At 43.9% G+C, this 27,661-nt stretch overlaps 1 protein-coding gene and 1 long non-coding RNA gene across 8 annotated transcripts in view; one reads left to right on the top strand and one right to left on the bottom strand.

The window, feature by feature from the left end:
• Positions 1-5,192: 5,192 nt before the first annotated feature.
• LOC138434339 (uncharacterized) lies at positions 5,193-17,929 on the top strand. Its single transcript, XR_011254750.1, has 3 exons — positions 5,193-5,849; positions 6,072-6,237; positions 16,794-17,929. It is a non-coding gene; the product is annotated as an uncharacterized lncRNA (long non-coding RNA).
• PTAFR (platelet activating factor receptor) overlaps positions 16,010-27,661 on the bottom strand; it is an 82,457-nt gene continuing 70,805 nt past the window's right edge. The window contains exons 1-4 of one of the 7 annotated variants that reach the window (XR_011254749.1): positions 25,502-25,571; positions 24,773-25,096; positions 18,021-18,727; positions 16,010-17,199 (exon numbers count right to left, since the gene is read on the bottom strand). The gene's annotated coding sequence lies outside the window, so the exon portion shown is untranslated. Of the gene's footprint in view, positions 17,205-18,020; positions 18,728-24,772; positions 25,216-25,501; positions 25,711-27,661 lie in introns of those variants that run through there. The other 6 variants (XR_011254745.1, XR_011254746.1, XR_011254744.1 and 3 more) reach the window with 6 other exon arrangements.

Below are 27,661 nucleotides of genomic sequence, written 5' to 3'. Positions count from 1 at the left end.
CTACCTCTTCCTTACACCTTTTGTTTCTCTGAAACTCAGTCATTCTGCAGTTGGGGCTGGGGCAACACAGGAAAGAGAGGTGGTCCCAGGACTCAGCCAGCCCCAAAGTGGCCCTGCTTAGATGCCATCTGGTCAGGAACTAGACTTGCTGCTTAGAAAAACACATCCGTTCTGGGCACCACTACCTAAGGGAAAACTCTGAGAGACTTAAAAGACAGCAGTAAAGATGATTAAAGAGTTAGAGCAAAGGGCCTGTGAGGAAAGACTACAGAACCTGGATTAATGCAGGGGGCAGGAGGGGAAGGCAGGGCTGCTGAAAAACAGTTTCCAAAGAGCTGAAGCCAAACAAACAAACAAACATATAGTGGAAGATTGATGGTATAGATAGGGAGGGATGAATCTGGGAGAGGGCAATGGATGGGTCTTGGAGGTCTGCTGCTGCTGCTAAGTCACTTCAGTCGTGTCCGACTCTGTGTGACCCCATAGATGGCAGCCCACCAGGGTCCCCCATCCCTGGGATTCTCCAGGCAAGAACACTGGAGTGGGTCGCCATTTCCTTCTCCAATGCATGAAAGTGAAAAGCGAAGTGAAGTTGCTCAGTCGTGTCCGACTCTTCACGACCCCATGGACTGCAGCCTATCAGGTTCCTCCATCCATGGAATTTTCCAGGCAAGAGTACCGAGGCAGTAACCTGAAGTTGGGGAATTTCTTTATGAAAAAGGATGCAAGGGACTTCCTTGGTGGTCCAAAGGTTAACATTCTGCCTTCCAATGCAGGGGGTGTGGTTTCAGTCCCTGGTCGGGGAACTAAGATCCCACATGCCACATGATACAGCCAAAAAAATAAATAAATATAAAGTTAAATTTAAAAGAATGCTAAATTATTCCCACAAAACTAGTAGGACTCTTTCTGGACTTCAGGTGAGGGGCCCTGAAGCTCTATTGATTTCACGTCTATCAAGTAAATTTACCTGTAGTCGATGGTGAGACAGGCAAGCTATTAACAGATTTGGGAAATGGTCCCAAAGCTTGATTGTTCTGCAAACTCTGCCTGGCAATGCCTTCTTCCCCTAATGCCTTTTTAGCCTGCAAAACACAACACCAGCATGCTCTCTCCTCAGACATCTCACCAGATACAGCTTTCCCCTGCCACAGTGGTTCCGGGCCTCACCTCACCTGTCACCTGTCACGCGCTCACTGTGCTTATATGGACCACTCCACCTGTGCATTAGTTGTCTAATGCTGTATAATACATTTCTCCAAATATAGCGGCTTAAAACCGTACTCATTATCCCACTGTAGATCAGGCATCCGGGCATGGTTTCGTCTTGTCTCAGCTGGAAGAGATCAGCTTCCCAGCTCACACGATTGTTGGCAGGATTCAGTTCCTCACAGGCTGTTGGACTTAGGCCTCAGTTCCTGAAGAGCTGCTGGCCAGAGGCCTCCCTCGGTTCCTCGCCATGTAGACCTCTCCAGCCAGCAAGCATGGCAGCTGGCTTCATCAGAGCAAGCAGATTAGAGGGCAAAGGACAGAGAGGCAGCAAAGCAGAAGTCCTTTGTAACCGAATCTCAGAGGTGACATCCCGTCACGTTGGTCATATTGCACTCATTAGAGGCAAATGACTAGGTCCAGCTCATACTCATAAGCAGGGAGTCACACAAGGTCATAAACAGCAGGAGGTGGGGATCATTTGGAAGCCTGTCAGAAGCTGCCGACTACAAACACCACTCCCACTCCTTCCTGTCACGGCCTGTTGTCCTGCCTGTCTCTGCCAGACCCTTATGAGTACCTTGAAGATGGGGAGCACCGTTTATTCATATCTTAGTACTCCTCAGTGACTAGCCCAGGCCTCTTCAACTTGTTAAGTGAATGGATAATGAATAAATGAATGACTGGTTACTCGCTGAAGCAGAAATGGAACCAAAGGCAAGGGTATTACATTTCTTAAGAGAGAGTGCTATTTATTGCCCTTTCACCCTATCACTTCATTTCTAGAAAATTAAGGAAATAATCAGAAAAATAATAACAAGGATATATTCAGAAGTTTGTTAGTTGCCAGAATATTCTATAGAATTGTTTATAATAGCAAACCTCCCCTTCAAAAACAAAAACAGCTAACCTGTAAACTACCTGAATGTCCGGTGATAATTAAAGATTGATTAAGTGCATTATGCTACGGTTCTGCAGTGGATAATCTGTCATAAAAGTGAAAAATATGGAACAATAGTAAGTGACAGGAAAATATGCTTGCAATGTTGAACATTATTTTCAGTTTCAGTTCAGTTCAGTCGCTCAGTTGTGTCTGACTCTGCAACCCCATGGACTTCAGCACACCAGGCCTCCCTGTCCATCACCATCTCCCGGAGTTTACTCAAACCCATGCCCATTGAGTCAGTGATGCCATCCAACCATCTCATCCTCTGTCATCCCCTTCTCCTCCCACCTTCAATCTTTCCCAGCATCAGGGTCTTTTCCAATGAGTCAGCTCTTCACATGAGGTGGCCAAATTATTGGAGTTTCAGTTTCAACATCAGTCCTTCCAATGAATATTCAGGACTGATTTCCCTTAGGATGGACTGGTTGGATCTCCTTGCAGTCCAAGGGACTCTCAAGAGTCTTCTCCAGCACCACAGTTTAAAAGCATCAATTATTTTAATACTGTGCAATGTTGCACAGTATTGTTTGTACATCTACAGATTACAGAATAGTGTATGTAGTTCACATTTTTACAAAGTGAATATACATATAGAAAAAGTCTGGAAGGATTTAATCAGTTTTGAATGGCCATGAGGTTCAGATAAACTGATTTTTTAAAACTTATTGGAGTGTAGTTGATTTACAAGGCTGTGTTAGTTTCAGGTGTACAATAAAGTGAATCCATTATACATATACACATAGCCACTCTTTTTAAAGTCTTTTCCCATACAGTCATTGCAGAGTATTGAGTAGAGTTCCCTGTGCTATACAGTAGGTTCTTACTAATTATCTATTTTGTATACAGTAGTGTGTATATGCCAATCCCAATCTCCCAGTTTATTCCTTCCCCCCATTTCTCTCCTGGTAATTATATGTTTGTTTTCTACATCTGTGACTCTGTTTCTGTTTTATAAGTTTGTAAGTTCTGTTTTGTTAGGTTCCACATACAAGTGATATCACATATTTGTCTGTCTGACTTACTTCACTCAGTATGACAATCTCTAGGTCCGTCCATGTTGCTACAAATGGCATTATTTAATTTTCATGGCTGAGTAAAATTCCATTGTATATATGTACAATTTACCCATTCCTCTGTTGATGGACATTCAGTTCAGTTCAGTCACTCAGTCATGTCCGACTCTTTGTGACTTCATGAATTGCAGCACGCCAGGCCTCCCTGTCCATCACCAACTCCCAGAGTTCACTCAGATTCATGTCCATCGAGTCAGTGATGCCATCCAGCCATCTCATCCTCTGTCATCCCCTTTTCCTCCTGCCCTCAGTCCCTCCCAGCATCAGAGTCTTTTGCTGCAGTGTGCATTGGGGTGCATGTATCTTGTCAAATTATGGTTTTCTCTGGATATAAGCCCAGGAATAGGATTGCTGGATCACATGGTAGCCCTATTTTAAGTTTTTTAAGGAACCTCCATACTGTTCTCCATAATGGTTGTACTAATTTACATTCAACAGTGTAGGAGGATTCCCTTTTCTCCATACCCTCTCTGGTATTTATGATGGCCATTCTGACCTCATTATAGTTTTAATTTGTGAAGCCACTCAGTCATGTCTGACTCTTTGTGACCCCCACAGACTGGGGCCTGCCAGGCTTCTCCATCCATGGAATTTTCCAGACAAGAATACTGGAGTGGGTTGCCATTTCTTTCTCCAGGGGATCTTCCTAACCCAGGAATCGAACCCAGGTCTCCTGCATTGTGGGCGGATTCCTTACTGTATGAGTCACCAGGGAAGTCCATTTGATTTGCATTCCTCTAAAAATTGAGCATATTTTCATGTGGTTTTTAGCCATTTGTATATCTCCTTAGGAGAAATGTCTTTTTAGATCTCCCACCCATTTTTGATTGGGCAGCTTGGTTTTTTGATATTGAGCTATGAGAGCAGTCTCTGTATTTTGGAGATTAATCCCTGGTCAGTTGCTTCATTTACAAATATTTTTTTCCCATTCTGTGGATTGTCTTTTCATTTTGGTTATGGTTTCTTTTGCTATGTAAAACCTTTTAAGTTTAACTGGGTCACACTTCTTTATTTTGTTTTTATTTTCATTACTCTAGGAAGTGGATCAAAAAAGATGTGAAAAGAACATTTTAAATTGCTTAAACAAGCAGGTATGTGTTTCTGGGATTTTTGTTTGCTTGTTTTCACATAACAAGATGCTAAGGCAAGCTCTGGCCTTGGTTCTCTCTGGCTCAGTAGCACCGCAGTAATTTTGTCCTTCCCCTCACCCTTGCTACCCCACAGTCATAGATGATTGCCCCAGCTCCAGGCATCACATGCACTATCAAGGAAGGAAGAACAGCTAAGGGGAAGCTCCAGTCATGGCTAACTCTTTATTAGGAAAGCAAGAGCTTTCCCAGAAGTCCCCCAGTATACTTCTCTAACTCTCTCATTGGCTGAGTTACACGGACACTCACAGCTACGAGGGAGGCTGTGAAGCAGAAATTGCATGATTGGCTTTGAAAATCATGATGTATGCCCTAGTTACACAACTACCCAGGCAAACTTGGAGGTCTATTTGCAAAGAAGGGATCAGGGACATCGAGTAGGCAACTAGCTCTCGCCCCCTCTAAACAAGACATGGTGCTGCCCACTTCGCCACAGTCACTGTCACCCTGCTCCTTCCAGTCTTACACGTGGATTGCTCTCTCAGTAACCATCTGCTAGTCCATGAGGGCATCTGAGCATTCAACACATGAATATAAAACTCGGGGTTAGAAAAGGTGAGAAAATTGCCAGTTGTCCTTCATTATCCATGATTTCCTTCTTTCTTCGGGTAACAAAGCAATCTTCACCCCAAGAACTAGCAGGGAATAGGGTTGCCCAGCTCGAGAGCATATTTCCCAGCCTCCCTTGCAGCTCGATGGGTGTGGCCGTGCAAGTGTTCACCATTGCAAAGTGACTAGAATGATCTGAGCATCACGTCATCTACATCGTGTCCTAAAAGGAAATTGTTAGCCACCTACTTCCTCTTTGCCCCCTTTCCCACAGGCTGGGAATGTAGATGTAGCAAGAGAGAGCTTGTTTCAGCAATGTCCTAGGAAAAATATATATAACAAACAAACAAAGGAAAACAGAAATAACAGTGTCCTAGGAAAAGGCAGATCAACAGGATAGAGGGAACTGGTGTCTTTCAGTGACACCTGGGGCAGAGCCACTTACCTCTGAATTCACTCTGATCCACTCAGAGGCTTAAAGAGATAAAAGAGCAACAACTATTAAATAAGATATATAATTTTAAAGTATTCTGTATTTGTAATCTCTTTATTAAATCAGCTATTCTGTTCCTCAACTAATATAGAAAACAAACTGCATGATACTAATGGTTGTCATTAATAGTTAGAAAGGGAGTTAGGAGCTAAAATGAAAGAAGAGAGGGGTCAAATAAGTGCAGGAATGGGAGAAGAGGTTTTTATAAACAGTTCTTGGAAAATACAAAAGCCTGTGTTATTGGGGAAGGCAACTGAACTATAACAGGCAGGGCATTGATAGAGCTCGGTCAGAAGCCCTGCTGGGCTCTGTTTTGGCTTAGAATTGGGGCTGCAGCTAAACAGAAATACCAAAATGAAACTGAACAATGCAACCTTGTATATGACGCAAAGATCCATGGTTGAAGAAGGGTCTGTGCTGCTATGAATCAGGTGAGATGGCCAGAAGTCAGAGTCTTTAAGTTCCAAGCAGACAACCTGGACAGAAGGCAACTCTGGCTCTCTTAAACACAGCAAAACCCAAAAGAAACTTATTAGAAGGACACCGAGGATATCAAAGCATCCACGGAAGATCTTACAGCCAAGTTCTAGGGAAGGACAAGATCCAAGTCAACTCTGGGAATCCCACTAGCAGAAATCTCTCATCTCTTCTAGGTCAGAATCACCAGGAGGACTTGTTAAAACACAGATTGCTGGGGCCTCCACCCAGAATTTCTGATTCAGAAGATGCGGGGTGAGGTGCGGGAATTTGTATTTCTGACAAGTTCCCAGATGCTGATGCTGGTGTTCCAGGGACCACATATAAGAACTACTTCTCCAGGTAAATACATCAAATGATTCAGCACCAACTACCTTCCATCCCCAAGTGTTTCCTCTCAAGGTTGCAAAGTCCTAAGAAAGTCTAGCTGACTCAGAGTTGAGTCACTCCTGTGGTCAGAGAGGTAGTCCTATGATTGGCAGCCCTGTGAGTGTCACATAGGGTGGGGGTGGGAGGGAAGTTCCCCAAAGGAAAGAGCAATGGACAGACAAAAATAGATGTCCTCAGTGTGATAACTGGCCAAGCTGAATGCACCGCTCTCTCCCTCTGCACCAAGATCTGCTATAACAACTTCTCTCATCACAGAAAGTTCCAGAAGAGAATTTTTAAATTATTTATTTATTTGACCGTGTCAGGTCTTAGTTGCAGTGTGCAGGCTCAGTAGTTGTGACGCACGAGCTTAATTGCCCCACAGCTTGTGGGATTAGTTTCCCCAAACAGGGATCAAACCCGTGTCCCCTGCATTGGAAGGCAAATTCTTAACCACTGGACTGCCAGGGCAGTCCCAGAAGACAGAATTTTTTTAAAAGAAAAGACGGAAGGAGAATGTAGACTCTTGACCTGTTATCTTTATTCAAGCCTCATTCTATTTTCTAGCCCTAGAGAGGAGACTCCTGCCCCCTAGAGGCCAGCAATATATTCCACAGATGCCTTGGTGACTTACAGAAGCCCCACGGAGGCAGTGGACTTTGCACTGGGGACTATTTTGCCCAGGACAACCTGTCATCATGCATGCTGTGCTTTTCTCAGCCGCAGAGAGACTGACATCAATAGATGGTGATAGTGTAGTGATAGTGAAAGTCGCTCAGTCGCGTCTGACTCTTTGCGACCCCGTGGACTATACAGTCCATGGAATTCTCCAGGCCCAAATCCCTGAGTGGGTAGCCTTTCCCTTCTCCAGGGGATCTTCTTGACCCAGGAATCAAACTGGGGTCTCCTGCATTGCAGGCGGATTCTTTACCAACTGAGCTATCAGAGAAACCCAAAACAGATAGTTTGTAAGATATTTTATATCTTTTTTGAAGTATATTTTATATGCTTTCACAGTGAACATTTTCCTTCAGAAAAACTATGGCGAAAAAAAAAAATGGTAACCTAAGTACCCAAGCATATAATTGTGTAACTCTGTATTGTTATCTATCAAATTTTCTTTAAATTAGGTTCAACCGCCTGAGCTTATAAGCCAATATGATGATTTAACATAGCAACATGGAGTGTGTTAAAAACAGGCTCATATTTACATAACAGTCAATGTAATATGCCATATTAACAGGATAAAGGACAAAAACATATGATTATCTCAACAGATGCATAAAAAATTTGACAAAATCCAACACTTAACAAAATCCAACACTCAACAAACTAGGAATAGAAGGGCTCTTTCTTAGCTTGATGAATGTCATCTACAGAAGCCCCACAGATAGCACAATAGTACTTAATGGTAAAAAAATGGAATGTTTTACCTTAAGATCAGTTGTTAAGATTACTGTTTGCCAGGGGCTGGGGGAGGGGGAAATAGGAATTTGCTAGCAGGTACAGGGTTTTTGGGGGGTGATAAAAATGTTCTGAAGTTAGTAACAACGGTTGCCAACCTTTGCATGGATGTACTAAAACCCACAGAATTAGTCATTTCAAAATGGTAAGTTTTGTGATATGTGAATTTTATCTCAAATAAAATTGTTACTAGAAAATATAGAACTTCCCTGGTTGTCCAGTGGTTAGATTCTGCGCACTGCAAGGAACTCAGGTTCAATCCCTGTTCAGAGAACTAAGATCCTGCGTGTGTCGTGGCATGGCCTATGTGTTTGTGTGTGTGTGTGTGTGTGTGTGTGTGTGTGTACATGCAAACACGTGGGGACAACTAGTGATCGTGTAGCTGGAAGTGGTGGGAGGGATCCCATAATCCCTGAATAATGCTTGGAACAGAAGAATTATTTATTCTCTTTAACTTCCTAAAACTGGTGGAAAGGGAGCCCAATTGAAGAATTTAATTTTGCTAAAGAAAAACAAAAAAAGAACTCTATAATTGTCAAGTACCCTTTGTTTCCAAGGGCCTTTTTTTTTTTTTTGCCATGCCAAGGAACTTGTGGAATCTCAGCTCCCCAACCAAGGATTCAACCTAGGTCCATGGCAGTAAAAGTACCTAGTCTTAACTACTGGACAACCAGGGTTTTCCTTTAAAGAGCGCTTTAATGAGTATTCAGTGGGTCAGTTTCACCCTGAGGCTTAATCTAGAGCAGAGAAGAAAATATTTCAAGTTGTAGAGTAAGAAAAGTTTTGGAATAGACTGCTGGAGACTAGAATGAAGCTAAAGAGAGGCTGGAGGAGATGGGAAACTAGAATGAAGCTAGAGTGAGGCTGACTCCCAAGGAGGGATAGAGCCAGAAAGAAGTTCCTCTTGGCAGTAATGGACCATGACCTTCTAGGACAGTGGTGTCTTATAAATAACTTTAAGTTGGTGTGCTACTGTGCTGAACTTTTCCTTCTGTTTCACTAAAGCCTCAGTAAAACCTGCTAAGTGTTAGGACTACTTGGAGAATTGAAGGAATCACTAATTTGAGAGCCTGTGAGAAAAAATAACACCAAAGAAACAAGAGTTAACAGTGAAAAACAGACTATTTCTTGGGCTAGCCTGGGGGTTGTTTTTGTTCAGTTGCTCAGTCATGTCTGACTCTTGTGACCCCACGGACTGCAGTACGCTAGGATTCCCTGTATCACCAACTCTCAGTACTCAAACTCATGTCCATTAAGTCGGTGATGCCATCCAACCATCTCATCCTCTGTCAGCCCCTTCTCCTCCTGCCTTCAATCTCTCCCAGCATCAGGGTCTTTTCTAACAAGTCAACTCTTCTCATCAAGAGGCCAAAGTATTGGAGCTTCAGCTTCAGCATCAGTCCTTCCAGTGAATATTCAAGGTTGATTTCCTTTAGGATGAACTGGTTGGATCTCCTTGCAGTCCAAGGGGCTCACAAGAGTCTTCTCCAACGCCACAGTTCATAACTATCAATTCTTCAGCATTCAGCCTTCTTTATGGTCCAACTCTTACATCCATACATGATTACTGGAAAAACCATAACTTTGACTAGACAGACCTTTGTCGGCAAAGTAATGTCTCTAATTTTTAATATGCTGTCTAGGTTTGTCATAGCTTTTCTTCCAAGGAGCAGGCGTCTTTTAATTTCCTGGCTGCAGTCACCATCTGCAGTGATTTTGGAGTCCAAGAAAATAAAGTCTGTCACCATTTCCAGTTTCCCCATCTACTTGCCATGAAGTAATGGGACCAGATGCCATGATCGCTGGGATTCCAAGTCAAACTAAGGCTTAATAAGCACACTCTGAGAAACCAGAAGGGGAGGGTAAAAGGACCTGAGAATTGTAGAGGGCCTACTATGTGCTTTCCCAAGGTTGCTTAGGTAGGACATGGCAGAGCATGGATTTAAATCCTTGCCTTTTTAGTCCCAAAGTCATTGCACTTAGCACCAGGGGAAGAGAGCAGACAGGCCAAGAGAGAGAAGAGCTATACTACTGAGATAGAGAAAGCTGTCCAGCAGGCATCGTGGCAGAGCATTTGGCCCAACCTGGAGTATGAATCAGGGAAGTCTTTGTGGAGGAGGAAGTATTTGAACTGAGGCTTTTAAGACTGTAGGTATCTGTCAGAGGAATAAAGAGAAGAAAGACAAGAGGTTGTCTGGCAAAGCAGGGGAGGTCACAGAGCCCAGAGTTCAGGCTTTGCACAGTCTCCATGGGCTAGGGGCTTTCTTGTCTTGTCTCCTCCCAGCTCTGCTGTCCATGTCATCACACCACAATGAGCCATCGTTTTTCTGACAAACACTGTCATTCACATGGGGGTTTCCAGAACACTGTCGTAATGGTTGTGACAGTCGTCTGGGTTCTGCCATCTATACACTGTGTGACTATTGGCTCGTCACTTCCCCTCTCAGGGACAGGGTTACCTTATGCAGGAAGTTACAGTGGGAAAACTGACTTTGGTGATGGTTGTATATATCTGTGACTATACTAGAAACCATTGAATTGTACACCTTAAATAGGTGAATGTGAATTATATCTCAATAAAGCTGCTTTTTTTTGTTTTCACTGTCATAGGCAGGATGGTGGAGGAAGTTTGGCCTAAGAGTTGTAGGTCTGTTGCAACCAAGGGTTTGTTACTCTATAGCCAGGTGGCTTTATGTACATTTTGAAACTTTATCTCTCTGAACCTCATTTTCCTCATTGTAAGAAGGGAATTATGTCTTTGTATTATTGTTCAGCTGGTGAAGTAACAGGTGCAGTTGGTGGTTGGAAGGCTTAGAATTCTGGTTCCATCACTGACCATCTCTCTGCACCTCCATTTCCTCATCTGTTTAATGGGGATAATAGTACCTTCTTCATAATGTTGTCGGGAAGATCATATGTTTTGATACCTAGAAGTGATACTTATAAAAGAACTATGCCTGGCATGTGGTTCAGTTGTTCATAAATATTGTAGCTAGTTTATTATATGTATCTCATATCCCGGATTGTATTAATATTTGGGATCTTCTTGTCAAGGTGTAATTGCCCACCCAAACCTAGTACTGGACTCCCTGAGGACTGGGGATTCCCCAGTCCTGAGCCTTTCCCTAGAGGTGGAACATAATTTTGAGAGTGGTCTGCCAGCCCATGTTCCTCTTTTCTAAAAGCATCTTTCCAATAGGAGTGGGCTTCAGCGGTCCCCGGCCATAACTGAAGGGACAGGGTGGATCCCCTCAGCCAAGTTGAACCAACTTCTCTCTTCCAGAAATTTGGACTCTGGGATATGTTAACAGGTGATGCTGAAGCTGAGAGGTGACATAGCTGTCGACTGGACAGTCATTTGTGTCATGTGAATGGGAATGGTGATAACCCAAGAGAACCATGAAGACTCACAAAGAGCGACAAGAAACCCTGTTGCCTCAGAGGGAGAAGGAGAGAGGGGTTCTGCCTCGAATACTGGTGCCTTTCCATTCAGTCAGTCAACACATTTGTTGAAAGTGAACGTGAAGTCACTCAGTCGTGTCTGACTGTTTGAAACCCCATGGACCGTAGCCTACCAGGCTCCTCCATCCATGGGATTTTCCAGGCAAGAATACTGGAGTGCGCTGCCATTGATTCTCCAGGAGATCTTCCCAACCCAGGAATTAAACCCGGGTCTCCTGCATCACAGACAGATGCTTTACCGTCCGAGCCACCAGGGACGCCCGAGACTTTTGTTGAGCCCCTACCATGTACCGCACCCAAGGGATACAGCAGAGGCGCAAATGCCTGCCCTCAGGTATAAAGGGACACCACTGAAAGACTTCGTACAGGGAAACAGTGCAATCCTATTACACTTTTAAAAGATCACTCTGGCTGCTGTGTGAGGAATGAGTCGTGGGAGGATGAAGAGAGAATGTCGCAACCATCCAGGCAGGAGCTGATGATGGCTCGGCCAGGGTGGTATGGAAGGAGCGGTGAGCAAGAGTGGGAGTCTGGATCTATTTAGAAGTTTCCAGTTCCTGTTTCTAGTTCCTCATGAGACCTGTCTACTTCCTGCCCCTAAATGTTCACCCAGATTCCCCCCTTTCAACCACCCCCATGATGTTTTTCTTGCTTCAGCCAGTGTATGAGAAGGCTTCTGTTATTTGCAACTGAACTGTTCCTCGCTAAGACACCTTGGCTCTTCAGACTGGTCTAATTCACCACTATCTAGAACATGACCAGTTACATTTTCCCTGTGTTAAGGAAAGTGTTTTCCTTTGTGAGTAGTATACATAGAAATTAATTAACAACCTCCCGAGGGAAATTTTTCTTCCAGAGAACTTTCAAAGGAAGCAGAGATTTATTTTTTCTGATGTGAGAAAAATGCTTATACCATAGGCCACCCCAAGTTATGTCCACAATATCGGATAAGGGCACACTATTATAGTAACAGTTGCTAAAGTGTAGAGCTGATTCTATTCCAGGCCTTGTCCTAAAATTTGCACGTATTAACTCCTTTAAACTTCAGGGCAACCCTATAAAGCAAGCTGTCACTTTTCTCATTTTACAAATCATAGTTTGCTCCCATTTTACAGATTTAAAAAACTGAGGCACAGAAGGTTCAGTAAGTGTCTGAGACCACAAAACTAGTAAATGGTAGATCTGTGAGTCAACCTAAGCATTCAAGTTCCATGCTCTTAGCCAGGGTTTCTCAAGTAGGAGCACTGATGGCATTTTAGGTGGTGTGGAGCCCTGTACCAAGGTCACAGGATGAAAAATCTGTGACATTGATCAAGCCTCATAGCAACTGTCGCCATGAGCCTCAGGATCTAAACCTTCCCCGTTCCCGTATTAGGTTAAATATCCACCCTATAGCATCCTAACCAATTACCTAATGCCACCTTTCCAGTAGGAATTTTCTCTGTCTCAAGGCTATAAAATTTGGTTACTAGCTTGCCAACGGAGAAGGCAATGGCACCCCACTCCAGTACTCTTGCCTGGAAAATCCCATGGACGGAGGAGCCTGGTAGGCTGCAGTCCATGGGGTCGCTAAGAGTCAGACACGACTGAGCGACTTCACTTTCACTTTTCACTTTCATACATTGGAGAAGGAAATGGCAACCCACTCCAGTGTTCTTGCCTGGAGAATCCCAGGAACGGGGGGGCCTGATGGGCTGCCATCTATGGGGTCGCACAGAGTCGGACATGACTGAAGCGATTTAGCAGCAGCAGCAGCTTGCCAAGGAGGTCGACTCTCCCTTGAGCTGGCCCACTGTTCTAACAGTGTCTCCCACTCTAATAAACTTCATTCTCCTCTCATTCTGCCTCTTGTCTAGAAATTCTTTTCCAACCTGCCCACAAGTCATGACAGGTGGGATGGTTCTTTGTTGTACAGGACTGTCCATCTTACTCTTATAGTTGTTTACCGTCCCTGGCCCTGTATACATGAATTTAGTTTAACCCTATTGATGCCCCTATGAGTTAAGTGCTGTTACCATGCTGCGGAAAAGAAAACTGAGACCCAGGGAGGTTCATAGCTTCCCCTGAGTTACCCAGATCATAACAAGGGGATTTTGAACCCAAGCAGTCTGTCTCCAGGTCCTGGGGTTTTTAACCGTCTTTCTACTCTGCCTCCCTAAGAGTTAAGGGACTAGACTAGGCTTGGGGTGCCCAGCCAGATAGTACCTTCAAGTAGAGTCCAGCAGGCCCTTTTAGAATGGGCTCAGCAGCTCAAAGGAGCCACTTTCAACTGGCAAGGCAAAGACGGGCAGGAAGCAGTGAACTTTCCTCATGGAGTACTGGCCAGCAGGTAAGGTGGAAAGCCTTATGTGATTAGAAAAAAATCTAGCCTGTACAGGACACAGCCCAGGAACTGGGAATAATCAAAGTAGGAATCAGAGGTCCACAGCAGAGGGAAGCTGAAGTAATGTCAGGAATGCCGGACTGCTGGGCGAGCGCCTTGTCTCCCTCCACTTGCTTCTTCTTCAGTTCCTCCTCCAGCAGGAGGTCCTTCCCTTAAAGCTATAAAGTTGGGACTTCCCTGGTGGTCCAGTGGTTAGGACTCCATGCTTCTACTGCAAGGGGGCATAGGTTCAATCCCTGGTGAGGGAACTAAAGATTCACATGCTGTGCGGTGTGTCCAAAGAAGTAAGAAAAACATGGTATAAACTTGCTGGGGCATCCTGGGCCGTCCTTTGCCTATAACTCTGCCCTTTCATACTCCCAGATACACTCACATGTGGCTCATGGCGGGATTAATTATCACCGTTTTGGATAAAGTCACTGGTGGCTAATACCAAAAGTCAAACCTTCTGGCTCTATAATCCCACTCCAAAATAACTTGACAAAAACCAAAAGTCAGAGGCCTGGAGATACTGGTGGCTGCTGTCCCTGTCCTTGTATCTTTAAGCCAACTACACATCACAGACCGCTGCTGCTGCTGCTGCTGCTGCTAAGTCGCTTCAGTCGTGTCCGACTCTGTGTGACCCCATAGATGGCAGCCCACCAGGCTCCCGTCCCTGGGATTCTCCAGGCAAGAATACTGGAGTGGATTGCCATTTCCTTCTCCAATGCATGAAAGTGAAAAGTGAAAAGTGAAAGTGAAGTCGCTCAGTCGTGCCCGACTCTTTGCGACCCCATGGACTGTAGCCTACCGGGCTCCTCCGTCCATGGGATTTCCTAGGCAAGAGTACTGGAGTGGGGTGCCATCGCCTTCTCTGACATATCACAGACTATGGAGTCCAAAAGCAAAACTGAAAAGTAGGCGTGGGCCATTGCCCAGGACACCACCTCACTTCAAGTTCGATCTTCTCCTCTCTAATTGCAGTTCAGCTCTGGGCTCCTGGCCCTGATCCTGTACTCTGACTTCCATGTTCTGCCCAATTTCAGGCCTTTGAACTTGTGGGGAATTTTGACTCAGACTCTCTGCTCTGGTTCTTCTTATTCCTGCCCACTTTAGGAGGAATACCCCGTCCAAGGTCAGTTCTTTCTGACCTGTCCGTTACAGAGCAATTACTTGTTTGCAAGTATTAATAGAAGGAACCCACTCAAACCAGAAGGGAAGAATTTATTATGAGAACTCAGGGGTCTCCCAGAACCCAAGGTCATAATACAGTCATGTAACAGGATGTTGACATGGGGTTTCTCCTCTCCTGTTTCTACAGAGATGTCAGTGCATGGTTATCCGATCCCAAACTGAACATGAGGCTACCTCCTATGTAGAAGTTACAGCAGAAAAGTATCGAACCAGCTTTCCCATTTTCAGACCTCTCAGCCAGATCAAAGATATTAAAAGGTTGTCAGACTGCAGAAAGGGGAGATTTGATGAAGAGATATCATTGGAGAGGATGGGCAGAGAAGAGGGTAGCAGAGGATGAGATGTTTAGATAGCATCACCGACTCAATGGACATGAATCTGAGCAAACTCTGGAAGATAGTGGACAGAGGAGCCCGGCGTGCTGCAGTCCGTGGGGTCACAAAGAGTCAGACACAGTTTAGCAGCTGAACAACATCCTTGGAAAGAGTTGTTGTCTGTACTGCTGTTTCCTTCATCTGACCAGCCTGGAGTGGAAGGGAGAGAGGTGCAGAGGGACAGCAGGCATTATTTCAAGCCTAGGGAGGCAGTCCTCTGATAGCAGGGTGCTACTCCATTCTGTAGCCTGGGGCCTGATTTCTCCTAAAGAGTCCGTGAAGACGAGAGATGGCTCACCAACTACTTGGGCAACACTTATCCAGAACTTGCCATATGCTAGACACTGTCATCTTCCTTTTATTTAGCATCTGTTTATTTGACTGGGCCTCATCTTAGTTGCAGCATGAGGGATCTAGTTCCCTGACCAGGGATCAAACCCAGACCCCCTGTATTGGGAGCACAGAGTCTTAGCCACTGGACCACCAGGAAGTCCTGAGACACTGTGTTCTGTGCTTCACATGTCTTAACTCATTTAACCCTCCCAATCCCCCTGGATGGTTTGTGCTGTATTTTGAAACCTGAGGCTCTCATTCACCAGCATATTGGGACTATTTTTCCATGTCAATAAATATTCCTCTGCCACGTGGATCTAATGGCTGCATGGTCTTCCTTTGCATAGCCGAGAGGTCCCATGGCTAAGCACATGGATTCCGGAATCAATTACATATGGTAGAGGACCATTTTTAGACAGGAAATGAATGTACATAAGCAAAGGCATGGCAGCCCACATCTCCAGCCCACTAGGGTCACCTTTTACTCCATTAATATTTCTTGAACATCTAGCATCTTCCAAAAACTGAAGATACAGTAATGAATGAGACAGATGTATTCCTTGCTTTCATATAATTTATATTCTAGTAAGGGAGACATATAGTAACAAGTAAAAATGTCAAAGGATGCAAAATAACATAAATGATAAATTCAATGAGGGAGAAAACAACAACAAGAGATTGTTGAAATGGAGCAAACAGTAATTCTTGGGAAGTTAAGATTGACTTGAACTCCCAGATTCTGAAGAGTGGGCGACTCAGAGTTCCTCTCAGTATCTCTAAAGATGTAATTGGCGTGGAGGACAGAGGACCTATGACTTCTGGTCTACTCAAGTCCCACTTCCCTTCTCTTGGTTACTTAACTCCTTGTTATCCAAAAATTTCCTGGGAGGGAGAGGGCGAGGGTGGGATGATTTGGGAGAATGGCACTGAAACATGTATAATATCATATGTGAAATGAGTTGCCAGTCGATGCATGATACAGGATACTCGGGGCTGGTGCACTGGGATGACCCAGAGGGATGGTATGGGGAGGGAGGGGGGAGGGGGGTTCAGGATGGGGAACACGTGTACACCCGTGGCGGATTCATGTTGATGTATGGCAAAACCAATACAATATTGAAAAGTAATTAGCCTCCAATGAAAATAAATAAATTTATATTTAAAAATTTCCTGGGATAAACAAGCAGGACATTAAGAACCACGATACTATTTTGTTCTTGAATTAAATCTTCCTCCTCTCAAGACGTGTTTTGCCAACCAAGTCCTTGCAGGTCTTTGCAAACCTGTGACGTTGCTCTTTGAAGGCAACCTCATCCCAACCGCCCTCTTCCATTTTACAGATGGAGAAACTGAGTCTCATCATCGTCAATAATTTTCCAGAGAAATCTAAGCTTCTCCTCCAAAGCTGAAAGTTATCATATGAGAAAATGTAGACTCGAAGAGGCGTAGAAGTTGACGTGACACTTCATCAAAAGTTTGTCTCAAGCTGCTAAATCGTCATCATCATTCAGGGTACTTCCACATTCCAGACCTACAAGTGTCAAAGCCTAGGAAACTGAACAAGCTGTACAGAAACGGATGTCTCAGAATAAAGAAGTAGCTGCAACTGACAGGAAGAACAACATCCTCAATTTTCAAGAGATTGACAAAGTGTATGTTTGTTTTCTTCTTTCAAAGTTCCCTCTTCCAAAAAACGATCCCTTCTCTATTCTGATGAACTTTTACTTATTGGCACATCCTGTTCACCTATGCTGCGAAAGGAAAAAAAAAAAAACTAAGTCAACTATGAGACACCTTAAATATTAGTAAAAACTTAAAGTAATTATAATGGTTAGTGCTGGCAAAGGTGTGACAAAACTAGTATTTACACAATTTGCTGGTGACGTTGTAACTGACTTAGTCCTTTAAAAGCATTTTTTTTAATGGAGAACACAATTTTATTCTAAAAATAGATCTCAGTAACAATGAAATACCAAAAGCTGGTCATTATAACAAAAAAGGTAACAAGAATTTGCTTTAATTTTTTTCCTTAAAAATACAAAATTACCATTATAATATACTGCCAACTCTCATTTATCTGTCTTTGAATTATTAATTTTATAGATTATCTATGACATTTTAAAATCATAGATTGGATTCTGCCTAATATTTAGACATACAACTAGATTGTTTTTATCTTCACGTAAACACAGAATAGAACATTTGCTTAAATAAACATAATTAGGAAGATAAAGTGGTGCTTAGGAAATGTGCTCTAAAGTGAAATTCTAGTTTGCATCTCTGTTTTTCCCAATTTTTGCAGATAACCAAAAAAAAAAAAAGGTATTTGAAAGTAACAAATTATACAATCAATATGCAGAGAAAAAAGATTATTTCAAACTTAAACCACAGAAAGTTTAAAGGGAAATAATGACATTTAGCATTAAAAAGTGGTTTTATATCTTTAAAATGCTAAAGAAACAAGCATTCAAGAAAACTGCAGCCGTAACCACGATATTCTGACTGACTTGAAATACTAAAATATCAAGAATGCAGGAGTCAAAACAAGTTAAATTTAAAAGGCCCACATTTGTTGTTGTTTAGTCACTTAGCTGCGTCCTCGACTCTTTGTGACCGCAGAGGACTGCAGCACTCCAGGCTTCCCCGTCCTTCACAATCTCCCGGAGTTTGCTCAAACTCATGTCCATTGAATCGGTGATGCCATCCAATCATCTCATCCTCTGTTGTCCCCTTCTCCTTCTGCCTTCAATCTTTCCCAGCGTCTGGGTCTTTTCCAGTGAGTCGGTTCTTCCCATCAGGTGGCCAAAGTATTGGAGCTTCAGCTTCAGCATCAGTTCTTCCAATGAATATTCAGGATTAATTTCCTTTGGAATTGGTTGGTTTGATCTCCTTGCCATCCAGGGGACTCTCAAGAGTCTTCTCCAGCACCACAGTTCAAAAGCATCAATTCTTTGGTGTTAGGTCTTCTTTATGGTCCAATTCTCACAACCATACAAGATTCAGAGAAGGAAATGGCAATCCACTCCAGCACTCTTGCCTGGAAAATCCCATGGACAGAGGAGCCTGATAGGCTACAGTCCATGGGGTCGCAAAGAGTCGGACACGACTGAGCGACTTCACTTTCACTTTCACTTTCAGACAGGCCTCTGTCAGCAAAGTGATGCCTCTGCTTTTTAACACGCCATCTAGGTTTGTCATAGCTTTTCTTCCAAGGAGTCTTTTAATTTCACGGCTGCAATCACCGTCCACAGTGATTTCGGATGCCCACATTACTCTGCAATATATTTTAAGTATATTTTGCAAATAAGTGAAAGCAATGGTTGAAAGATCAGTTTGGGCAACTTATCAGTCACATTTCCTTTCAAACTAAGGAAACCATGTGTGCTGCATATTATTTCCTCCACACCACATGTGTCACATGCGTTCTATTATATCCATATTTTTATCACCTATATCTTTATCACCTATATTTTTATCACCTATATTCATCACCACAATCAGCCATTATGCACAGTGAGTAGAAATGATCCTTTTATATAAAAATTCTTGATATATGGCATTCTGTGAAAATTAAAAGGTGATCACGAGTCACATTTAATTCGTGTTAAACATAGGTGAAGATTCATTAGGATTCTTAGCTCATTGTTAAGCTATCAGAAATTAATGTGATTTGCTTTAACCATGGGACTTCCCTGGTGGTTCAAACAATAAAGAATCTGCCTGCAATGCAGGAGACTCAGGTTCAATCCCTGGGTTGGAAAAATCCCCTGAAGAAGGAAAAGGCAACCCACTCCAGTATTCTTGCCTGGAGAATTACATGGACAGAGAAGCCTGGCAGGTTATACAGTCCATGGGGTCGCAAAAGAGTTGGACATGACCTAAGATAGAAGATACACTAGCTTAGTATTTAGTGTGAATAAATACTTCTTTGGTCAAAATTTGACCCTGAGTTTTCAATGCACCAAAATAAACTATAAAACTGAAAACACTGCAAAATACTTTGGCTGGTACCAGTGTCCTTACAATACTGTACTTTTTCTCCCCATTAACATAATAAACCTGAAAGTGCCTTCTCTTCAGCAAGGGAGGAAGAGGAGCAGTCTGAAGACCCAAAGAAGGAAGTAGAATGCTTCCTGCCTCAAAATTTTCTGCTTTAAAACTTCATAAGAATGTATTCCAAAATACACTGGTGTTTTAGTATAAAAATGCTGTCTCCCCAAAGCTTTGAGTAAAATGAACCGTGAATGAAAATGCAGCATTTTCATCCTGTAGGTGTAGTAACCTAAGGAAAGAAAGACAGTTAAGTGAAGTCGCTCAGTCGTGTCTGACTCTTTGCGACCCCATGGACTGCAGCCTACCATAGTCATAGTCATAAGTTGCTCAGTCGTGTCCAACTCTTTGTGACCCTATGGACTGTAACCAACCAGGCTTCTCTGTCCATGGGATTTTCCAGGCAAGAATACTGCAGTGGGTTGCCATTTCCTTCTCCAGGAGATCTTCCCAACCCAGGGATTGAACCCAGGTCTCCCACATTGTAGGCAGACGATTTACCATCTGAGCCTACCATAGACTGTAGCAAACAGGCTTCTCCATCCATGGGAGTTTCCAGGCAAGAGTTCTGGAGTGGGTTGTCATTTCCTTCTTCAGGGTATCTTCCCAACCCAGGGATCAAACCCAGGTCTCCCACATTGCAGGCAGACACTTTACCCTCTGAGCCACCAGGGAAGCCCAGTAGCCTAAAGGGAGCCCCACAAACCCTGGTTTGATAAACACAGCATTCATCTATGGCTCAGAGTTCTAAATGTTGTTTTGGAAATGATATAATGGGCTTTTTTTTCTTTCTTTAAGTTTGTTTGCTGTGTTCAGTTGCTAACTCATGTCTGACTCTTTGCAACCCCATGGACTATAGCCTACCAGGCTCCAAAGAGTTCTCCAAGAATACTACAGTGTGTTGCCATTTCCTACTCCAGGGATCTTCCTGACCCAGAGACTGAACCCAAGTCTCCCGCATTGGCAGGCACTGGCAGGCGGATTATTTATCACTGAGCCATCAGGGAATTGTTATCAGTGTGTTTACATCATATCATTTGTAACATTTCCATATATAGAAAACAACTGTACATGTTTTAAAAATATTTGCCAAATACAAAATTAACAGCTAAATATGAAATGAAGCAATAGCCAGTGGTGACAATATTCTCACAGTAGTAAATAATCCAACTTGTTATTTAAAGCTGATAACTAAGTCTTTAAAACATTAGCATGTTAAACATTGAAATTTACTGAAATTAGAGAAATAAGATAATTATATCAACTGCCATTGAACACTCCAAAGAAGTTATTAATAAAAAGACAGCCTCTCCAACAACTTTCTAACAGAGTTAAGCCCAGGTATTGTTTCTAGGTTTAATTGCTTTGTTTGTGTGTGTGTGTGTGGGGGGGAGTTGTTTTTGTTTTGGGGATATGTTTTGTTTCTAAACAAAACACGTATATTACTAAGCTTTGGGAATTCCTTGGCTAAGCTACAGTGGTGAGGACTCTGAACTTCCACTGCAGAGGGCAAGAGCTCCATCCCTGGTCAGAAATTTGGTAAATTGAGATCCCACATGCTCAGAAGCCCAAAAAAAAAAAAAATCCTATAATACACTGTACATAATACATCCAATATGCTACTGGAGATCAGTGGAGAAATAACTCCAGAAAGAATGAAGGCATGGAGCCAAAGCAAAAACAATACCCAGTTGTGGATGTGACTGGTGATAGAAGCAAGGTCCGATGCTGTAAAGAGCAATATTGCATAGGAACCTGGAATGTCAGGTCCATGAATCAAGGCAAATTGGAAGTGGTCAAACAAGAGATGGCAAGGGTGAACGTCGACATTCTAGGAATCAGCGAACTAAAATGGACTGGAATGGGTGAATTTAACTCAGATGACCATTATATCTACTACTGTGGGCAGGAATCCCTCAGAAGAAATGGAGTAGCTATCATGGTCAATAAAAGAGTCCGAAATGCAGTACTTGGATGCAGTCTCAAAAGTGACAGAATGATCTCTGTTCGTCTCCAAGGCGAACCATTCAATATCACAGTTATCCAAGGCTATGCCCCAACCAGTAACGCTGAAGAAGCTGAAGCTGAACGGTTTTATGAAGACCTACAAGACCTTTTAGAACTAACACCCAAAAGAGATGTCCTTTTCATTATAGGGGACTGGAATGCAAAAGTAGGAAGTCAAGAAACACCTGGAGTAACAGGCAAATTTGGCCTTGGAATGCGGAATGAAGCAGGGCAAAAACTAATAGAGTTTTGCCAAGAAAATGCACTGGTCATAGCAAACACCCTCTTCCAAAAACACAAGAGAAGACTCTACACATGGACATCACCAGATGGTCAACACTGAAATCAGACTGATTATATTCTTTGCAGCCAAAGATGGAGAAGCTCTATACAGTCAACAAAAACAAGACCAGGAGCTGACTGTGGCTCAGATCATGAACTCCTTATTACCAAATTCAGACTCAAATTGAAGAAAGTAGGGAAAACCAACAGACCATTCAGGTATGACCTAAATCCAATTCCTTATGATTATACCGTGGAAGTGAGACATAGATTTAAGGGCCTAGATCTGATAGAAAGAGTGCCTGATGAACTATGGAATGAGGTTTGTGACATTGCACAGAAGACAGGGATTAAGACCATCCCCATGGAAAAGAAATGCAAAAAAGCAACATGGCTGTCTGGGGAGGCCTTACAAATAGCTGCGAAAAGAAGAGAGGTGAAAAGCAAAGGAGAAAAGGAAAGATATAAGCATCTGAATGCAGAGTTCCAAAGAATAGCAAGAAGAGATAAGAAAGCCTTCTTCAGCCATCAGTGCAAAGAAATAGAGGAAAACAACAGAACGGGAAAGACTAGAGATCTCTTCAAGAAAATTAGAGATACCAAGGGAACATTTCATGCAAAGATGGGCTCGATAAAGGACAGAAATGGTCTGGACCTAACAGAAGCAGAAGATATTAAGAAGAGGTGGCAAGAATACACAGAAGAATTGTACAAAAAAGATCTTTACGACCCAGATAATCATGATGATGTGATCACTAATCTAGAGCCAGACATCTTGGAATGTGAAGTCAAGTGGGCCTTAGAAAGCATCACTACGAACAAAGCTAGTGGAGGTGATGGAATTCCAGTTGAGCTATTTCAAATCCTAAAAGATGATGCTGTGAAAGTGCTGCACTCAATATGCCAGCAAATTTGGAAAACTCAGCAGTGGCCACAGGACTGGAAAAGGTCAGTTTTCATTCCAATCCCAAAGAAAGGCAATGCCAAAGAATGCTCAAACTACCGCACAATTGCACTCATCTCACATGCTCAAATTTCTCCAAGCCAGGCTTCAGCAATACGTGAACCGTGAACTCCCTGATGTTCAAGCTAGTTTTAGAAAAGGCAGAGGAACCAGAGATCAAATTGCCAACATCCACTGGATCATGGAAAAAGCAAGAGAGTTCCAGAAAAACCTCTACTTCTGCTTTATTGACTATGCCAAAGCCTTTGACTGTGTGGATCACAATAAACTGTGGAAAATTCTGAAAGAGATGGGAATATCAGACCACCTGACCTGCCTCTTGAGAAATCTGTATGCAGGTCAGCAAGCAACAGTTAGGACTGCACATGGAACAACAGACTGGTTCCAAATAGGAAAAGGAGTACGTCAAGGCTGTATATTGTCACCCTGCTTATTAACTTCTATGCAGAGTACATCATGAGAAATGCTGGACTGGAAGAAGCACAAGCTGGAATCAAGATTGCCAGGAAAAATATCAATAACCTCAGATATGCAGATGACACCACCCTTATGGCAGAAAGTGAAGAAGAACTAAAAAGCCTCTTGATGAAAGTGAAAGAGGAGAGCAAAAAAGTTGGCTTAAAGCTCAACATTCAGAAAACGAAGATCATGGCATCCGGTCCCACCACTTCATGGGAAATAGATGGGGAAACAGTAGAAACAGTGTCAGACTTTTTTGGGGGGGGCTCCAAAATCACTGCAGATGGTGACTGCAGCCATGAAATTAAAAGACGCTTACTCCTTGGAAGAAATGTTATGATCAACCTAGATAGTATATTCAAAAGCAGAGACATTACTTTGCCAACAAAGATCCATCTAGTCAAGGCTATGGTTTTTCCTGTGGTCATGTATGGATGTGAGAGTTGGACTGTGAAGAAGGCTGAGCACCAAAGAATTGATGCTTTTGAACTGTGCTGTTGGAGAAGACTCTTGAGAGTCCCTTGGACTGCAAGGAGATCCAACCAGTCCATTCTAAAAGAGATCAGCCCTGGGATTTCTTTGGAAGGAATGATGCTGAAGCTGAAACTCCAGTACTTTGGCCACCTCATGAGTAGAGCTGACTCATTGGAAAAGACTCTGATGCTGGGATTGGGGGCAGGAGGAGAAGGGGACGACCGAGGATGAGATGGCTGAATGGCATCACGGACTCGATGGCCGTGAGTCTGGGTGAACTCTGGGAGATGGTGAGGACAGGGAGGCCTGGTGTACTGCGATTCATGGGGATTCATGGGGTCTCAAAGAGTCGGACACTACTGAGCGACTGAACTGAACTGAATACATTGTACATTGTATGCAGTGGCCTATTGATACTATTTTCAAGAAAAGAATATTAAATTAATTGACTGGGCTGCATAACCTTTCTTCTTTCCATTGTTCCCTGGATTTTCTTAAATGACAGCAACATGTTCACAGATGGATCTGTAACAAATGCCTCTTCTTGAAGAGTACAGTTTGTGTCCAGTGTAAAGCATAGATTAAATTCCATATTTTAATAGAATACCACCAACAAAACTGCCAGTATCAAATTTTAATCCTTTTTTAGGGGGGAAGGTGCCCATTCATGGCTTCTAGGATCTTAGTTCCCCTACCAGGGATTGAATCCAGGCCAAGTCCTAACCACTGGACCACCAGGGAATTTCCAATCCTTTATTTTCGTTAAAATTAATAGTTGCTGTAATTGTTACTAATGAAGAAAGAAATGTCATCTAACTATTGTGGGTTGCAGTCATTGTGGATGTTCATTGACATTTGCGATGTTTTATTCATTGGAAAAGACCCCGATGCTGGGAAGGATTGAAGGCGGAAGAAGGGGACGACAGAGGATGAGATGTTTGGTGGCATCACCGACTCAATGGACATGCGTTTGAGCAAACTCAAGGAGATAGTCAAGAACAGGAAAGCCTGGCGTGCTGCAGTCCACGTCGAAGAAAAGTCAGACACGACTTTGCCACTGCACAACAACAATGAAACACTTACGTTGGATTGTAGGCTCTAAGGTGATGGAAGTCGTATCTACTGAGACCCCGGATGTTGTCATTTTAAGGACTGCTATAGGTTTCCAGCTGGTGACTGTCCCATTCTTGGAAACGGAGGAGGAAACTAGAGTTGTTGGTTTCACAGTGCAGTTGGAAGATCCACGTGCATCCTGGGGTCTTCCCTGTTGGGTTAGCACTGGAGTTTTCTAGACCTTCCTTGTGCCTGGAGACCCACTGGGCCTGCGCGGTCTACACCGGCCTTCCACAGCGCTAACCTGTAGCGCCCCCAGGATCAGCGACGCCCAGACACCTCGCGCCAGTCCTGCTGTTCGAAGCGGAGGAAGCGCGGCCCAACTGAGGTTGTCCTGTGGCCGCTTTGCTCAACCGAGTCCGCTGCGCGTTTCCTCTCACCACCTGTTCCCTCCCTCCCAGCCCCGCGACTCCGCGGACTTCCCCACCCCCTCACCCCTCATCCCCCCACCCCCACCCCTTCACCCTTCACTCCCCAACCCCTGTCTTCCTGCCCTCCCCGCCTCCCCCTACGTCTGTCCTCCCGCCCCACCCCATGACTACACAGGGCTCGGGGAGCTTTTTTGAAAGACCCCAGCCCTTTTAAAAGCAATTTGACGATCTGTTTTAGGAAGCTGTAATTCCTCTCCTGGAACTTTACCCTAAATCAATCATATAAAGAGACGAAAAATAAAGTAGCAAAAACTTGAAAATGACTTACCTGTCAAAGGTGTTTTGAGTGCTCACTTTGGGGCAGGTCCTATGTTATACCCACCACACAGATTTCCTCATTTAATTTTCGAAACAATTCTCGGGGCTTCCTTGGTAGTCCAGGGATTAACAATCTGCCTTCCAATGCAGGGGACTGAGGTTTGACCCCTGGCCCAGGAACTAAGGTCATACATGCCACCAGGCAACTAGGCCCACAAGCTGCAACAAAGACCCAGCATAGCCAGAATTTAAAAAGAAAAAAATTGTAGGTGAGTGTGAAGTCACTCAGTGAGTGAGTGTCCAACTCTTTGTGACCCCACGGACTGTAGCCCACCAGGCTCCTCTGTCTATGGAATTTTTTAGGCAAGAGTACTGGAGTGGGTTGCCATTTCCTTCTCCAGGGGATCTTCCCAACTTTACCACCTGAGCCACCATGGAAGCCCGATGTGATATATATTATTTTACCCCTCATATACCAAATGGGGAAACTGAGGCTGGAAGAAATACTGTGGCTCGTGCGGAGCTCAACAGAGTTAAAGCTGGGGTTCCACACAGGCCATAGGCCCCCCCCCCCCCCCCCCCCCCCCAGTAATCACATGCTTTACCAGCTGCTTCTGCCAGGTCTCTGACTTAGTGACCCTTTGTTCCATGGTAGCTTCCTGTTCCCAGACCCAACCCTCAGCACCATGCTGCTATCTTGATCTGATAAGAGGCTTAAGAAATGCTTGTGCAAGGGATGACTTAGCTGAGGGGTAAGGGGCAGGAGGAGAAGGGGACGACAGAGGGTGAGATGGCTGGGTGGCATCACCGACTTGATGGTCGTGAGTTTGAGTGAACTCCGGGAGTTGGTGATGGACAGGGAGGCCTGGTGTGCTGCAGTTCATGGGGTCGCAAAGAGTCGGACACGACTGAGTGACTGAACTGAACTGAACTGAACTGAACAATGATACAGCTCCTTTCTTCTCTACAGAGCTGTGTGGAGAAGAGGCTGAGGGCGACCATGTCTGAAGCCTCCACATTGTGCTGATGTCTATAGATAGGTCATCTCATTAGAACCTGCCAGCTCCAAGTTAGGGCATCATTAGGCTCTTTGGCAGATATCGACACTGAAGCTCAGAGAGGGGAGGTGACCAGCTCAAGGTCACACAGCAAATAAGTGATAATGGGCCCAGAATCCTAGTCCAGGGTGTCTGATTCTAAGACCTACACTTCCTCCCCAGGCTATCTGTTTGACAGACACTCAGAATATAACCACTGTGGAGGACTCAGGCTTGTGAAATGTTGGGCTGATGCTGGTGGGGAGGATGTTTGGCAGATGGGCCTGGGGAACACGGACCCAGCTCCATGCAGATTCAGTACCAGAAGTCAGGCAGTGCCAGGTCTGGGATCCAAGGAGGGGTGGGGATTTGGTGTGGCCTTGGCAGATGCTTGACTGGTGCGGCTAAGGAGAAGGTAATATGCAGAGTCTGAAGCTGTGTTCATGGGCAAGTGGAGAACTATGTAGGGAATTGGAGGCAGAATCCCAGTCAAGGACTGGGGCCAATGAGCAGGAGGAGAAGCCCATGGCACCATGGATTTATGGATCCCCAGCAGCATCTCCCAACGTTATGGCCTTTTCCACATCCACAACATTTTCCCCCCAACAGGAGAGAAGGGGTAGGATCAGGGATGATGACAACTGCTGACTCACCTCAGGGGAATCACCCTCCTGCTGCTCCCCTCCCCCACGCCCCAATCCAGAGGCAAATGGATGCAGAAGACCACCTTATGTACTGCTGTTGGGAATGTAAATTAGTGCAGCCACTTTAAAGCAGTACGGAGGATCCTCAAAAAATTAAACATGGATCTACCATATGGTCCAGCAATTCTACTTCTGGGTATTCACCCAAAGAAAATAAAAACAGTATCCTAAAAAGATATATGCACCCCTAGGTTCATTGCAACACTATAATAGCCAAGATATGGAAGCAACCTAAATGTCCATCAGTAGAAGAATGGATAATAAAAGATGTAGTATATATATATGCAATGGAATATTGTGCTAAGTCGCTTCAATCATATCCAAGTCTGTACAACTCTATGGACTGTAGCCTGCCAGGCTCCTCTGTCCATGGAATCTCTAGGCAACAATACTGGAGTTACCATGCTCTCCTCCAGTGAAATATTACAC

This window comes from Ovis canadensis, chromosome 2 (genome assembly GCF_042477335.2).
Source record: "Ovis canadensis isolate MfBH-ARS-UI-01 breed Bighorn chromosome 2, ARS-UI_OviCan_v2, whole genome shotgun sequence".
Taxonomy (NCBI): Eukaryota; Metazoa; Chordata; class Mammalia; order Artiodactyla; family Bovidae; genus Ovis; species Ovis canadensis.
This window is presented reverse-complemented; position numbering and strand designations above follow the sequence as displayed.